The sequence below is a fragment of the Tenrec ecaudatus genome, chromosome 7 (genome assembly GCF_050624435.1).
Source record: "Tenrec ecaudatus isolate mTenEca1 chromosome 7, mTenEca1.hap1, whole genome shotgun sequence".
Classification (NCBI taxonomy): domain Eukaryota; kingdom Metazoa; phylum Chordata; class Mammalia; order Afrosoricida; family Tenrecidae; genus Tenrec; species Tenrec ecaudatus.
The window spans coordinates 117,696,342-117,711,586 of NC_134536.1; positions in this window are offsets into that span (position 1 = coordinate 117,696,342).

The window sequence follows — 15,245 nt, forward strand, 5'->3', positions numbered from 1 at the left end:
CCTGAGGGAGAAAGAAGAGGCTTTCTACTCCCTTAAAAATTAGTCTCGGAAACCCACAGGGGCAGTTCTACACTGCCTTCTAGTGTCTCAGTGGGTCGGAATGAACTGGGTGGCAGTGAGTCTAGTTGAGCCTTTTCCACCATGTGCTAGACCTCAGTGTTTTCCATCATAAAACCCTGCTCTCAGAGTCAGAACTGCTATCACTTGTCTTATTTATACTAAGACATGTACATTTAAATCATGTGGTTGTTCCTCTTTGAAATGAAGTGTGCGTGCTTTAACCCTTGGCTCCTGTTAAAGGAATTCCGAGATTGATGCGAGCCTTGCTCTCACTGTAAAAATCACATCAACGGACCCTCACTTAAAACTCTGCCCTTGGGTTTTTCATTTGGAGCTTGTTTGACCTGACACTTTCACAACCAATGACACTGATTTGGTTCCCCCGCTCTTTTATGTGACTGAGCGCGTAAGGAAGCATTCAGAATTCTTGGATTTGGCATTAACTGGGTGAACGGGTTCTCTGACTGGAAAAGGTCATTGTTTTCCACTTGAGACCAATCATCTTGTTTTCTTACTTAAACATATGGAATATTCATTGACATCGAATTCTAAAGTACGACATGCCCGTTCTGTTATATTCTTACTCATCCTTTCTGCTTCAAATTAGTCTTCTGATGGGCCTAAACAGCTAAGCACTTGGTTACTCGGCAAAAGGTTAGCTGTTCAAATCCACACAGAGGCACCTCAGAAAGTTGGTGATCAGCTTCTGAAAATCCACCGCCTTCCCAACCCCACGGAGCAGTTCTCCTCTGCACCCACTCGCTCAGCCGGGCTCAGCGTGCCGTCGACACCAACTAATGACAACAGCCAAACCAACTTTGTAAATCAAAGTGCATCTGATCGATACCCTTCTCTCTATCTCTACATCTGTTTCAACTTTTGCCACATTTTTTGGGGGAGGGAGAGATGATTGTAGTAAATGATACATATTTTCCTTTCTTATATTTATCACTTATTCTTTGATAGTTTATTTTGTAGAGCAAGTGGCCTAGCAGTTATGGGTCATATGCAATTGGGTTTCAAAAGAAACCCCCCAAAGAACTAAGGAATGAAATGTGAACTATATTGAAGTATAACTGGGTTTTCATTCATCCTATCCCTTCCTTCATGTGTAGATAGTAGGTTCTTGCTAAAGTTATGGTATTTATATCTGAAGTATTTATTAGAACTGTGAAAAGTGGTTCATAGAGTACACTTGTGGAACAATTTTATGGCTGCCCCTTAGGAAAAGCTCATTCTCTCGTATTTGATAGGCACACGCCATTTGTGAAGGCTGTAGACATTGTAAATTAAGGACTGATATTACTAGTGTAAAGATAGGGAACGGTTTCCACAGGCTACGCGGAACATAAAGGAGCTTCGCATACGGCACCTCGAAACAGTAATAATGATTTTTACTCTAGGTGGGTGTAGCCGCGGATCATAAGCAAGCAGATAGCCACTAGTTGATAGGTCTCCGCAGTGAGAGCCTGGAAGACTTCTGTAACAAGGGAGACCTAGAATTTAGAATGAACTCTGAATCACTCTATTGTCACATTTTCTCATGAAAGGAGACGGAGAGATGCTGGCACAAGAGGCTTTGCCTTCTCTCGGAGCTTCATATGATGATAGATAGGCTGGGGGGAAACTTGGCAGCGGCTTTCTAGAGATGAAACTAGAGACATGTGAGAGCCAGGTCAATCGTTTGAAATGTCCACTTAGCAAATTTTCTAGATTATGTACACAAAGACTCAGAAAAGCCACATAACTGAGCTTGCCAGTTTCCTGTCCTGCTCCAATAATTAAGTCAATAAATGAAGACAGTTATGAGTTTGCAATACAGGGACTTCTGACCTAACTCAGGGGTAGGGAACAGGGGACATCAGGGTTTGTGAAAAGCTTTGTATCCTGGGAGGATCCACATTACTAATAGGAAGGCACAGACATCTAATTTTTTAAAAAGAAGAATCCAAATGACGCGTGCCCATTTTCATGCAGTACGTGAAACATACTCTTTAACCAATTATTGGAGCAGCTGCTCAGAAAACTGCTGGAGTTTTATTCGTGTTTCTCAGGGGGCATTTTACTTGATTTTCATTATTTCAGAGGGATGTGTTTAATTTCACTCCCAAATCCTCAGAGCCAACCTTGTACATCCTTTTATGATCTGGTGAAAACGGGTTTGTTACGTTTGTCATGTCAGAGTCGCGGGATTAAATAAAAGCATCGCTTCAGTGTGTCCACGGACCAGCATGCTGCCCGGCAGCCGAAACAATAAACCTCGAGCGCTCTCTCTCTGAATCGGCCAGACACCCGAGGAGAAAACCTCCAGGAAGCTGGAATGGAACATAGTCTTTGCGTTTTTAGTTAGGTTCTGGGTGCCAAGCGGTCCCCTCCTGATGTACCCATTGCTTTTCTGTAAACTGGCACGTTGAATGTGTCTTCTGTTTTATTCACTGTGTTGCAACAGTGGATCTGAGGAGAAAGTCGGGAGTGGTGACAAAGTCAGAGCGTGCTGAATAATAAGCAGTGGTGGTGTGGCCTGGGTCAGGAGGTGTGAGGAGGGGTATGTGCTGGGTGACTTGCTGACTGAAGGCAGAACAGCAATTACAGCAAGAGTATTTTACAAGCGTGCCTGTACATTGAGGTTTACTTGCAAATAATCACATATTGGAAAAGTCAAGTTTTTGCTTGTTATCCTGACCAAGCGTCTTCAGAATTCAGCCAAGTTACTGGATAGAAGAACTTAGAATCATTTCCTGTTGTCAAACTGGGTGAGCGTCTGTAATCTTTGTCTTCTGAGTCAGATCCTCCTCTCAGCCACTGGTGCCTGTGTTCTCTACCACAAAGCAGTGTGGAAAGGAATCGTCTCCCAGTATTTCTTTCCATAGAATGAGAGCACAACTTCCCTATGACTCCTCTATAGTGATTACAAGAAATAAAGCCGCTAAAGTATTAAAGACTCACCCTCTGGCACATTTATAGAGCACAGGCCATACATATTTCCCCTCTCAGAGAATTCAAAATCAAATACTTGTCTTGGGGATGTATAAAAAGAACTTTTTTCTTTATTTAGCAAAATTTTCACAACTTTGTTTGCTTAAGACATTCTGGTACTGCATAAGGAACAAATGAAAAGATGTGTAATGTATTACTTCTTCACTACCAAGAAAGCTGCGTTCAATAAGATCTTCGTCAACAATAAAATGTGGGCAGTTTTGAAGTGTCCTTTCTGTGATGGCTGAGCTTTGTTTGTTTCTCTGCTTAGTTTCCATAATGATTTACCCAAAACAATAATGACAAAAATACTTGAAAAAGCGTTCTGATGAGTTGAAGAAGACTAGCCGAAGAAAATAGGATAAAACATCAATAGTGACTTGGTCAGCCCTGAACAATTGAATCCATAGAATTTTTTTTACACAGGGCTGAACAGTATTTTATTAGCTTGAACAACAAAATAAAATTCATAAAACCTTTGTAGCAATTTTATGTCGAGGCAAATGTGACAAGATACTTAAGCAAAAACAATATAGATCAGCTGTAAATATCATTGTATTATAAATCCATCACATATCTGAGGACACAAAGAAATATAATTAAGTACATTTCAAACTGATAAGTGCTTAAGACAGAAAATTACACACCTTCTTTTACTCCTGGTTGAATAACATCAAGAAGAGAAATTTTGTGTAGAACTAAAGTGGAATGATAGAAATGAATGCAACAATCTTGGATAGGAAAGATTCATGATTAAACAAGTTTAATGGTAACTTGGACACACCTGATAAAAAGATATTGAACATGAAGACTAGTCCATAGAAAATAATATGTGGAAATAGGAAACACAAAAGAACAAGGCAAATTATATTTCTAGCATGTTATAATTGTTTATAATCAGAGGCATGAAAAGAGAGGAGAGGGTAATGGAGAAGAAAATATATTTGAATTGATAAAGATCAGTAACTTTTACAAATTGATGAAATATATCAACTTACACTACCAAGAACATCAATGATCTAAAAACAAGGTACATTAAAAGTCCACACCTGATCACATCATAGTCAAATAACTCCACACCAAAGAGAATATTTAAAAGCAACAAGAGACACATGACATAGATACACAAATTATGTAGAAGATCATTAAAGTGATAAGAAGCAAGAAATAAAACCAAAGAATGAAAATTTATAATAATAAACATTTACCCTGAGATTTAACATCCATAAAGATATTGTACATATAGGAATGTGGGATATAAAGACTATACAGAGGGATTTCAAAAATTAGTGAAATTATAGATTTGAAATATAATGAGAACCTGTTCTAAAACTGAATGTGGTAATGATTGTACAACTCTTCTTGCAATGGTTGGACTTTTATATGATATGTGAATCATGTGCCAATAAAACTGTTTAAAAATAAAAATAATAATAATTAACAAAAGAAACATAACGGAAATCAGACTTTCTAAAAGATGCTGGTCTAGACAGACACACTACTCAGATCATCCACAGCAAAGGCATGCGCGGCCAAATGAAAGAAAGATGATAATACTAGATTCAGATGAGATTCAGATGAACACAAGCAGTGAGAGAGGCGGCAGACTGGTGAAGTGTTGGTTGGTCCCCCCGGTGCAGTACAACCATCTGGAAGCTTTGCAGGAAGCATTCCATGTGCACAGTGGCCTGACAACACAAATATGCTGGTGGAATCTTCCCTTGGTTTGCACATCTTCTTGTTGATCGCCCACTCCGCAGCTGATGACGCTGTATCTCTACACCTGTTCACATACCCTGTTCTATGAGAGGTCTGACCAAAGGTGTTGGGTTGGGCTCCTGGTGCACCACCCACGTGCTTGGAGGCAAGCAAATGCTGTCTGAAAGCATAAGTAGAGCACAGTTAGCATGGATTTCTTCCATAACCAGTCACCCTGCACCAAATTTCCCTATGACCCATAGACTTCTTTCCAGGGACAGGCACTGTGATCGCAGCCACTTTCTGAGCCAACACATATTGCTTCCCCGGATCATGCGGTCTGATTAAAGACCAAAGGACCTGGTAGGAACTCCATTTAAGACAGGACATCACCCTCTGCCACCGTGAGCTCCTTGGCTGATGGAGGGTGCCTACCTAGAACAGATGCCCGGCCTCCCACAGTTTTTTTTGGGGGGGGGGCTTCCCCAGATTTTCTCTTGTTTTGTTTTATTCTTGTCTTTTTGTTCCCTGCCCTTATTTTTTAATCTGGTCTTAAAGACAAATACATCAATGCCATAGTGTCTTGACACTGTCTTTAATGCATATGAAGAAACAAGACAGAGTAGCTCAAAGAAGTGACTACAATAGCGATCCAGAAGACCCTTCTCAGAAAGAAACAGCATTGGAACTAGTTGATAAGGAATTCAGATTAATGATATATAGGTACTTTCAATGAATTGAGAAAAAGATTGAGAAAACTACATGTAAAGTGAAGGAAAACAGGGGGGAAAAGAATTCAGGATAACACCACAAGACAAAATAAATTTTAAAATTAGAAATCTTACCAAAAGGCAGATAGAAATCTAGAAAATTAATACTAAATTTCAGAAATAACACTTGAAAGGGCAAATGTATAGAATAGAGCCCCTGGAAAACTTGAAGACAAATATTTCAATATTAATCAACTAAAGGAACAATCAGAAACAACAACAACAAAAAGCCAAGGAAAGACTAATTCTGTGAACACCGTGAAGAGGAATAATGTACATGTAATCAGAATTCCAAAACAGGGAGAGAAAATAAAACATACAGAGAAAAATAGTGCAGACGTTAGTTGAAATAAAACTTTCTAAAAACGTAAAATAGGAGAATATACACAATCAAGAAGTTAAATGGACTCCAAATAGGATAGACCACAAAAGAAAATTACAAGGACATAATAATAATATCTTACAAAAACAAGAATCTATAGGGAATTGGGGGGAAAATGAAAGCTCAAACCAAGCCAACTACTATTGATTCAATTCTTCCCCATAGACTTACAGGTCAGAGTAGAATTGCTGCCTAAGGTTTCCAAGATACTAAATCATGGGATGAGATAGTCTCTACTTTCTCGTGTGCTGACCTTGCAGTTAGTGGTCAAGCGTGAAACTGTCTTTACAACCAGGGCTTCTGAAAATAAAGTTGCTTACATAGGAGAACCAATAAGTGTAAGCTCTGATATCTTAGAAGAAATTTTGCAGGAATGACATATATGAAACTCTGAAAGCCAAAAAAGGGTCATATACACAGCAAAATGGTCCCTCTACTATGTGAGGAAGATGAGGCAGAAATGAAAAGAATTTTTAAAAACCAGACCAATCCTAAAGGGCTTCTTCAGACAGAGAATTGGTGACAGCACGTAACATGAGATCATGCATGAATGATAACAGCACCTGGAAGTCAACTCAGCTACAGAAACATCCAAAGTGGAGCAAAATTTCACAGCTGAAAAGATGTCAATTTATTGTGAAGAAAATTACAAACTGAATCCGTAAATTTTGTGTGCTTTTTTAGCCTCATTTCCAAGTCAGGTCATTGGTCAAGTAAGGGTGCAGACCTCGGCGCATCCTTACTTGCAATGAAATAACTGTTTAGGAAAAGAACTTGTATTTCCCTGAAGGCCAATCCTCGTGGCCTTTCTTTCCCCCTTCACCTTTCCCAATGAGCAAATGAACGTTAAGAAGCACAAGCTGCTCCCACCTTTAATCTAATTTAGTAATTTGACATAACTTTCAGATGAGACCATCTTAGTCTTTTCTGGATAGAGAGGGAAGCAGGCAGGCAGACAGACAGCTGCGGTCAAGTCGACTGTGACTCATGGAGACGCGGCGTAGAACAGAATACCACACTAACTGATCCTTCGTCATCCTCAAAATCCTCAGCTTGCTCAGTTCCCTCTTTGCTGCTGTTATGCCAACGGAACCATCTTACCAAGGGACTCCCTTGCCTCGCTGGCCCTGAACTTCACCCAGCATGTACCCCACCGGTGATTGATCCTGATGGCATGCCCAAAGCAAGCCAGCCAGAAGACTGTGTGATCAGTAAGTTGTTATACAACCAAGTGCCCCAGAGTGTCTTTTAATTTTCTTTGAACTCTTCCCCCATAATGCCAAGTTTCCCTATAGTTTTGCATCCCCTCCTATATTGACACATCAGTCTGCCTAACCAATTCGTGACACATATGCAGTATATTGATAATATTAGTTAAAATCAAGGTATTTAAAAAATAGAATGATAAGCCCACTGCCATTCCGACTCAGCAATGCTCTAGAGGGATTCCAAGGCTGTCACATTTTATGGACCCAGACAACCGCATCTTTCTCTCTGAGAGTGGCTGGTGGGCTTGAACCTCTGATCTTTCACTCACCCAACAGCTGCCCCCAGCCCCAGAGCTCTAGTATGAATCAATGAGATAATCATTTTGCACATAGGATACATGGAACACTTGGCAGAAAGACTGGAGACTTTTATAAAACTTCCAATCCACCTCCCATCTGATAGTGTGGAAGTGGATGAAGAGATTCCTTTCAGAAAAAATAAAAAACAGACCTTGACTGGGAGAAACTATCCAGCCCATGGTCCCTAATAGCACCCTAATCAGCCCCTTCATCTTCCTTTCTAGTCAAATGTGCAGGTTTGCTTATGGACCTGGGAGAAAACTGACCTGCATTCCCCTTTATGTCAGCCCCAGAGTCACCCACCTTGAGAACAGACACGCTCTGTTGGAGAGTGGTGGAGAAGAGATGGCACCTTTCCTGAACCTTTGGATGGATGCAGTGGCCTCCAAAATGCATGAGATGATCTTACACAGCTCCTTTCCTTACCTTGTTGAGCCAGGCTGCTCATCCCACTGAAGCTGCCTTCAGACTTTGCCCTGAGATTCCACTGTAGCTCTTAATCTTCAAAGGAAGGGTTTTCCTCCCACCCCAAAGGCCCTTCTAATCTGTTTGAATCAGTTTGCAATTAGATCGTGGCACAAAGCCACACCAAAACAGACCCAAAGAGTGAAAGTTTTATCTGAAACATTAACTGGGATGTGAAATTTTACAGGTGGAAGCAATGGAATGAGAGCCTTGGAAGACAGTAGGGAAACCCGTTAGGAGTCTGATGTGTGGCCCAGATTGTTCCCAGGACTGTGCAGAGTGACACACATGCAAAGTGGTGTGTTCAGCTGCCTTCTTAGTGCCAGGCACTGGGTTTTTCCCTCAACCAGTCAAGAGGTTTGGTGGTTATGCAGCGCATGCCCTGCTCTAGTTTTCTAAGAGGCAGGTGAAGTCTTTAGTAGGACTTGGGCTCATAATGTTTCCAGTTCAATTCTAGTTAGTGTTCTGGTTCATCCATATTTTAAAAAATTCAGATCCATTCCAGTGTTGCTTTGTCAGCCATGAGAGAACCAGGCTGAACCAATTTAAAGTTCTACTTTTATTCACTGGTCTTATTGGCCCAGATGGGGTGATAGATCAAAAATGAAGAAGCCATACCTTGATTATAGTAACAAACACTTCTCTCCTCCCTAGCCCCACCTTCCTCACTGGGACATAGTCCCAAAGGAGGGATTGGATGACGTATGCCTTTTGGGACATATACCCAAAGGCGGGGCAGGATGACTCAAGTGAAATGACTGGAAGGCTTAAGCCTTTTGCTTAGCCTGTTTTTGTTTTATGCTCACATTTAGTCTTTTCTTGTAATAGGCTGGGCTCTCTAGGGGAAAAACAAAACAGAGAGTAAGATTGATTGAGATCTAGAAAGTGGCTCTCACATTTGTAGAAATGGTTAAGTCCAGTCTGGTTCAAGTCTGTGGGTCAGACATTAAGCTGAAGGCTTTTCCTGACTCCTGGAGCTGCTTCAGCTGATGAACCAGCAATCAAGATGATGGCCCTGGAATCAGGAAGGCCATGGTTGGTGGAAACAAAGGTAGATGAAGCTAAGGTTAGCAGGCAATATGACAGACTGCTGATAGCTCCCACGGTTGGCAGGTAATGTGGCCAGTTTGGGGCTCAAATCCAAAAATGGAGGTTGATGAGACAGAAGTAGGATCCATACTAGTAAGGAGAGAGAGGAAGTTTTCCAGAATATATATATACACACATATATATACATATATATATAAAGTGGCCACACCCTTAGATGTGGAGTGGTTCTCTAATCCTGCTCACAGAAAATGGTGTTATTTACATTGTGTGAGGTCACATAAGGTCACATCATGAGGGAGGACTCAGCTACCAAACTACTGAGAATCCTGGCCCATCCAACTTGACACAAAACCCAATTCTCTCAGAATGATCTACATATAACCTCCTCCCTGGGGGATGGACAACAGAAAAGTAGGTGGAAGGAGACATTGGCTAGTATAAGACAGGAAATAATAGCAATTTTTAAATTATCAAGAAGGAGGGAGAGATGTAGGGTGGGGGAAGGAGGGGGAAAATGAGCTGAGACCAAGGGCTCAAGTAATATTTTGAAAGAAATGTTTTGAAAATGATGGCAACAAATGTACAAATGTGCTTGACACAATGGATGGATGGATGGATGGATGGATGGATGGATGGATGGATGGATGGATGGATGGATGGTGATAAGGGCTGTATGAGCCCCCATAAAATGATTTATTTTAACAAAAAAAAAACAATCATTACGTTCCCTGTTTAGGCTCTACACTCAGAAATGGTTTCCTTCCATCTTAAAGCTATCTCTACTCTCAAATATCAGAGAAACTGAACAAAAACTACTTCAGATGGGTCAGGTGTGGAAGTGATCATTTCCACTTAAACTCACATTCTTTTGGCCAGAACCAGTCTTGTGGCCTCATCTAGATGCCAGAATATGGAGGAAGGAAGTTCTCCTGTAAACTCAGAAGGAAAAAGGAAATTTTCCTATCGCATCGTCTCTTTTTTTTTTTTTTTAGCATTGTCTCTTTTTTTTTTTAGCATCGTCTCTTACGATGAGTAATTACATTTCAGAAACCATTGCTCTGTGAGTCCTTTAGTTATCAATGGGATAGCACCCTTTCAGTCAAACTGCCTGCCCAACCATTAACTCAGAGATTAATGGCCGTTCTGGCTCCATCCCTTCTCTCTCTGGCTCTGTTCCAATACTGCTCTCCTGCTGCCCTTCCTGGGGCGATCATCCTTGTTCTCAGCTCTGCTGGTATCTCCTGCCTTTCTCTTTTGGAAGCACGGCTCAGGCAACTCTCTCAGTCTTTTCTCCATTCAATGTCCTTGCATGTCTAGACCACACATTGCCTGTATTCTGTAAATCTTTAGTGTTTGCCTAAATCAGGTTTCCACAAACCATCCAGGACAGCTATCGATGACCAGGAGTGACCCTCTTCACCTTCTCTTCCAGCGATTCCTTTCCCTCCACTGCTAAAATGCTCCGTCTCTTCTTCATTTCACTGATTGTTGAACGAGATGGCACATCTGTGGCCTGATTTCTCTCACTCGAGGCACACCTGAAAGTTTCAGGAGAACACCATCATGTCGAACTTAAAGAGTCCATCCGTGCAGCTGCTCTTAATCTAAGAAAGGTTCCTCCTTGAGGGAAATGCGGGAGGAAGAAATTAAACCTTCCTTCCTAACCCTCCTGAAAGCTTTCCATTTATTTCGGAGTTCTAAATGGAAAATCATTCTATTCCAAATCTGCCTATGGGTACCAATGAGAAGGTTTTAAAGGGTTTCATGGACAAATAATTTAAATTTTACATATGTGAAGGGAGATAGCCAACTGTGTAAGATATGAAAATAATGATAATTTATCAAGGGTTCATGACGGTGGGGGAGGGAGGAAATAATGAGGAGCTGATATCAAGGGCTCAAGTAGAAAGAAAATGTTTTGAAAGGATGATGGCAACATATGTACAAATGTGTGTGACGCAATGGATGTATGGATTGTTATAAGAGTTATAAAAGCCCACAATAAAATTATTTATTTTAAAAAATTGTATTGTCCTCAATTCTAGGACATTTCTTCTTCTTGGTACTTGCTATTGGCTCCCTATTTCTTGCTGACCTTTCCTGCCCGCAGAAAACTGTTAATATATTTCCTGCCGCTACAGATTTACCTATCCTGGGTTTCATATACAGAAAAGTTTACAAAATGAGAACAAAATGGAAAAACCAACAACAGAATAAAACCGAGAAAACCCTCAGTCAGGAAAGTAGAAAATAGCAAAAGTGAGCACAAACACACCGATGAAAGGAGAAGTCAACTGACAAGGAGTCACATTTTAACGTACCCTGCCTCTGCTGTCACTCACCCTGCAATGCATTGTCTGGTAACAAGAGCTTTCCCCTTGCTGGTCCATGGTCTGAGGAGATTCGCCTGAGGCTAAATCCACCCAGGCTCCTGTAAATGGAATGGTGCTTTCGCTGTCATCTGTAGACCAAAGGAAATTCTGCATCAAAAAATAATCATTTAAGAAATATTCATCGGACACCTGCTATCAATAAAGCATCCTCTGGGGAATCAGGAACAGATCGCCCCACAAGGTAAACATAGGCTTGCTTGTGCTTACTTACTAGTCTGTTTGAAAAACATGAAATTGTTCATGATGGACTTCTAGGTAAATACAAATAACCTATGGTTATCTTGCTTACCAGAAGAAGATGCTGTGGGGCTGGGAGACAGACAGATGCCAGCCACACCCAGAAGCAGACTCTTTGATGTCATGAAAAAAAAAAAAAGAAAGAAATTGATGACTACCAATTAGTAAATAAACACAAGTAAGCCTGGGCTTACTTTGCATATTGGGGAATCCAACACAGCCGGAAGCTGTTGTGAACAAGATGCTGTTTCCCTAGGCACAGTGAAGAACCGGAACCCCCATGGGTAACTCCTATGCCCCGACACACTCACTTAGATCAGGCAGAGCCAACCCTACACAATGCAATTAAATTAACAAGCAGTTCCCGAGCACCAAGATTTGGCTGAGTTCTGTGTTCCTTGGCCTCGGTAGGAAAGAGACAGGACAATCCAACTTGGTGACTGCCTTCCAGGAACTGAGTCTAGGTAACTTTATTTTCCAATTGATTCTATTTGGTGATGATTCTCCTTTTGTCCCCACCCTGCACGCCCAGGAGCACCTCCGTGGTGTCTGTGGACTTCCCTCTACATCATGGCACTCTTTCCAGAGGTTTCTTGTTGACTTTTTATGACCTGCCTCCCCTTTTAGAACAGGTTCCTCCAGGACTCGAATCCTGTTTCTAGCGTTGCTTGTGACACCTCTGGCTGCTAGCATGGTGCCTGGCACACGGCCGAGGTTCCGTACACGTTCACCCAGTAAAATGAACACATGGATGAACGAAATGACAGAACCACCTTGACTTACTGCTTGCTAGAGCCATCGTCCAAAGTTACTTATTTATTCATTCAACAAATAGCTGTTAATTAGCTGCCGTGTCAGAGCACCTTCCCGCCCCGTGAGTCATTAGAGATGAGTACAATAAAAAGCACACTGCTATTATAACTGAGATTTTTCTCAATGAGCCAGAAGCCAAAACTTAAATTCTTAACGAAACACTACATGGAAAGAGTTGTGCAATCAAACCTTTGCTACACATTTCTTTCATTTAAAATAAAACAAACTCTCAAGATTGATGTTATGTTTACAGTTATTTCCTTCATCAATCAAAAAAAGAAAAAGAATGTTTTCTCTCTATAATTGCCTAATCTCCCCAAACAGGTTAGCACTCATTTCAACATTTAGCTAATAAACCTTTCGTGCTTACTAAATATGTCTGTGTGTGTGTGTGTGCATATGTACACATACCCAATCCACTGCCTCAGTGACCTTATGGGGCAGAGTAGAACTGCCCCACAGGACTGTCCAGGTTGGAAATCATCACAGAAGCAGACGACTGCATTCTTTTCCCACGGAGTGGCTAGTGAGTTTGAACTGCCAACCTTTTGACTGGCAACCACGCACTTAACCACTGAGCTAGGTCTCCTTATATGGACATATGTAAAAGGGGCCTTCAAAAGTTCATAGGAAAAAAATTGAATTAGAAGATAATGGAACTTTTCCATAAACTTTTTGAAGTCCCCTCATATATAGTTAAACCAACACCAAACTCACTGCCATCCGGTCAAGTCCTACTCTGTAGTGACGCTGTAGGACGGTGGAATTGCCCGTTGGGTTTCTGAGACGGTAACGGTTTGGGGAGTAGAAAGCTTCATCTTCTACAGACTAGCTTGTGGTTGCAAACTGCTGACCCTGTGGTTAGCAGCCACCAGGGCTCCACACATACAGGTCAGTCCAGCATCGTGTTGCTCTGACTGCATTTGGAAATGAATGGCCATTCTGATTTCATCCCTTCCTTTACATGCGAGCTAGATGAGTTAATAGGCAACACTCATATCTTTAAATTACTTTTTGACGATGCCATGTTTCTCCCAGCCATAAGGAGAATATTTTGGTACCCAGAGCGGTCTAGAGATCTCTTGTAGACTATTCTGAGGCCACTCTGTAGCTTACAGCTGGCTGCCTCTCACCCACCAAGCAAACCCACTGTCATTGATTCTATTATGACTCATCGTCACCCTGTAGGACAAAGTAGAACCACCCCATGAGGTTCTGCGGCTGGCAGTCTTTACAGGGGAAGAAAACCTCATCTTTCTCCTGCAGAGTGGCTGGAGAGCTCACCTGTTATGGTTAGCAGCCCAACTCATAACCCACCAAGCCACCAGTGCTCCTTCGAGGGGAGGATGGCAAGACTTTGTCTTGTTTGGACATGCTGTCAGGCAAGATCAGTCTCCAGAGCAGGGCATCGTGCTTGATAAAGTCGAGGGGAAGGGAAGAAGGGGAAGGCCCTTGGCAATATGGACTGACACCGTGGCTGCAACAGCGGGCTCGGACACAGGAACATTGTGAGGATGGCGCCGGACTGGCAGTGTTTCCTTCTGTTATGCATTGGGCCGCTATGGGTTGGAGCGGACTCGATGGCACCTAACAACAATGTTGTCCTTTCACACATTCTGACGCAGCCACTTTTATCTTGTCACACAGTTTCTAAACAGTCGTGGTCTCTCTTGACCTCTCCAACCAGGCTTCCCCTGGTTTCCTAGTATTAAATGTCTCCCCTTGCCCCATAGTTAAGCCACAAATAACCTGACCGATAAGGCTTCACCATATGATATTTCTCAGACTTCGTCCTTTCCCACAATGCCAGTTTCTCAGTGCCTTGTCCTGGGTGAAACTCCTTACGTGGTCCTGTGGTGAGGCATGCTATGGTTTATTTTCTGGTAGCAATGAGTTCTAAGTATTGGTTTCTGGTGTTCCTACATGAATCTCGCTTCCTGTGCCTCCCCTACAGACTATCCAAGATAACCACAGAGCCCTCTCTGGGTCAGATTTAGTACACCGCCTTGGGGAGGAAAGCTGGTTAGGATTCCCTCCAGTAGAAGTGCCAGAAGCCTGAACTCTAGTACCTTTCAAACCCCCCAGCCCTCTTTCCCCTCGGGTTCTTTCTCTTCCCTCACAAGTAAAGCAACTGAGGATAGTCTCTCCTGGAAGAGATGCTCAAGGAAACGCCGGGCTGGGTCTAGAGAGAGTGGAGAGTGAGACATTGTATGAAGAAATGAATGCTGATAAGCTCCCTGAAAGAGCCCTGTTCCCTCCGCAGAGGGATGCCGCAGGCACACAGCTCTGAAGATGGCTGCCCCATGGCTCCCCGGGAAGCCATGTGCTGAAGATGGCAAGGCCATTGTCAGAGGGTGCCTGGGTCGCTGAGTGTGGTAATTATATCATTTCATGTCAATGTGACAAATGGTTTATAGGGGTGGAGTATAGCCTAGGTCACAGCCTGATTGATGCCTCCTTGTGGATGTGGCCTTCTCATGAGAATTCCAGGAGTTTGCTCTCTTGATTCTGCTATCAGAAGAGGCAGCTCTCTCTCTCGCTCTCTCTCTCTCTCGCTCTCGCTCTCACTCTTGCTCTCTCTCTTTCTCCCTCCCTCCCTCCCTCTCTCCCTCTTTCTCTCCTTTACCTATCTGCTGTTAAGACACCAGGAGAACTGGAGGAACCACATGGAGACCCACGCCAGCATTGAGATGTTTCCTCTGCCACTGGATCCACTGTGATCTTCCTGCATTCAGCATCATTGCATGTGCTTTCTAAGTCTAGAGAGGAATTTATGGACTACTATTGGACATATGGGCTAATATCAGACTTATGGACTTGATCTTGATCGACT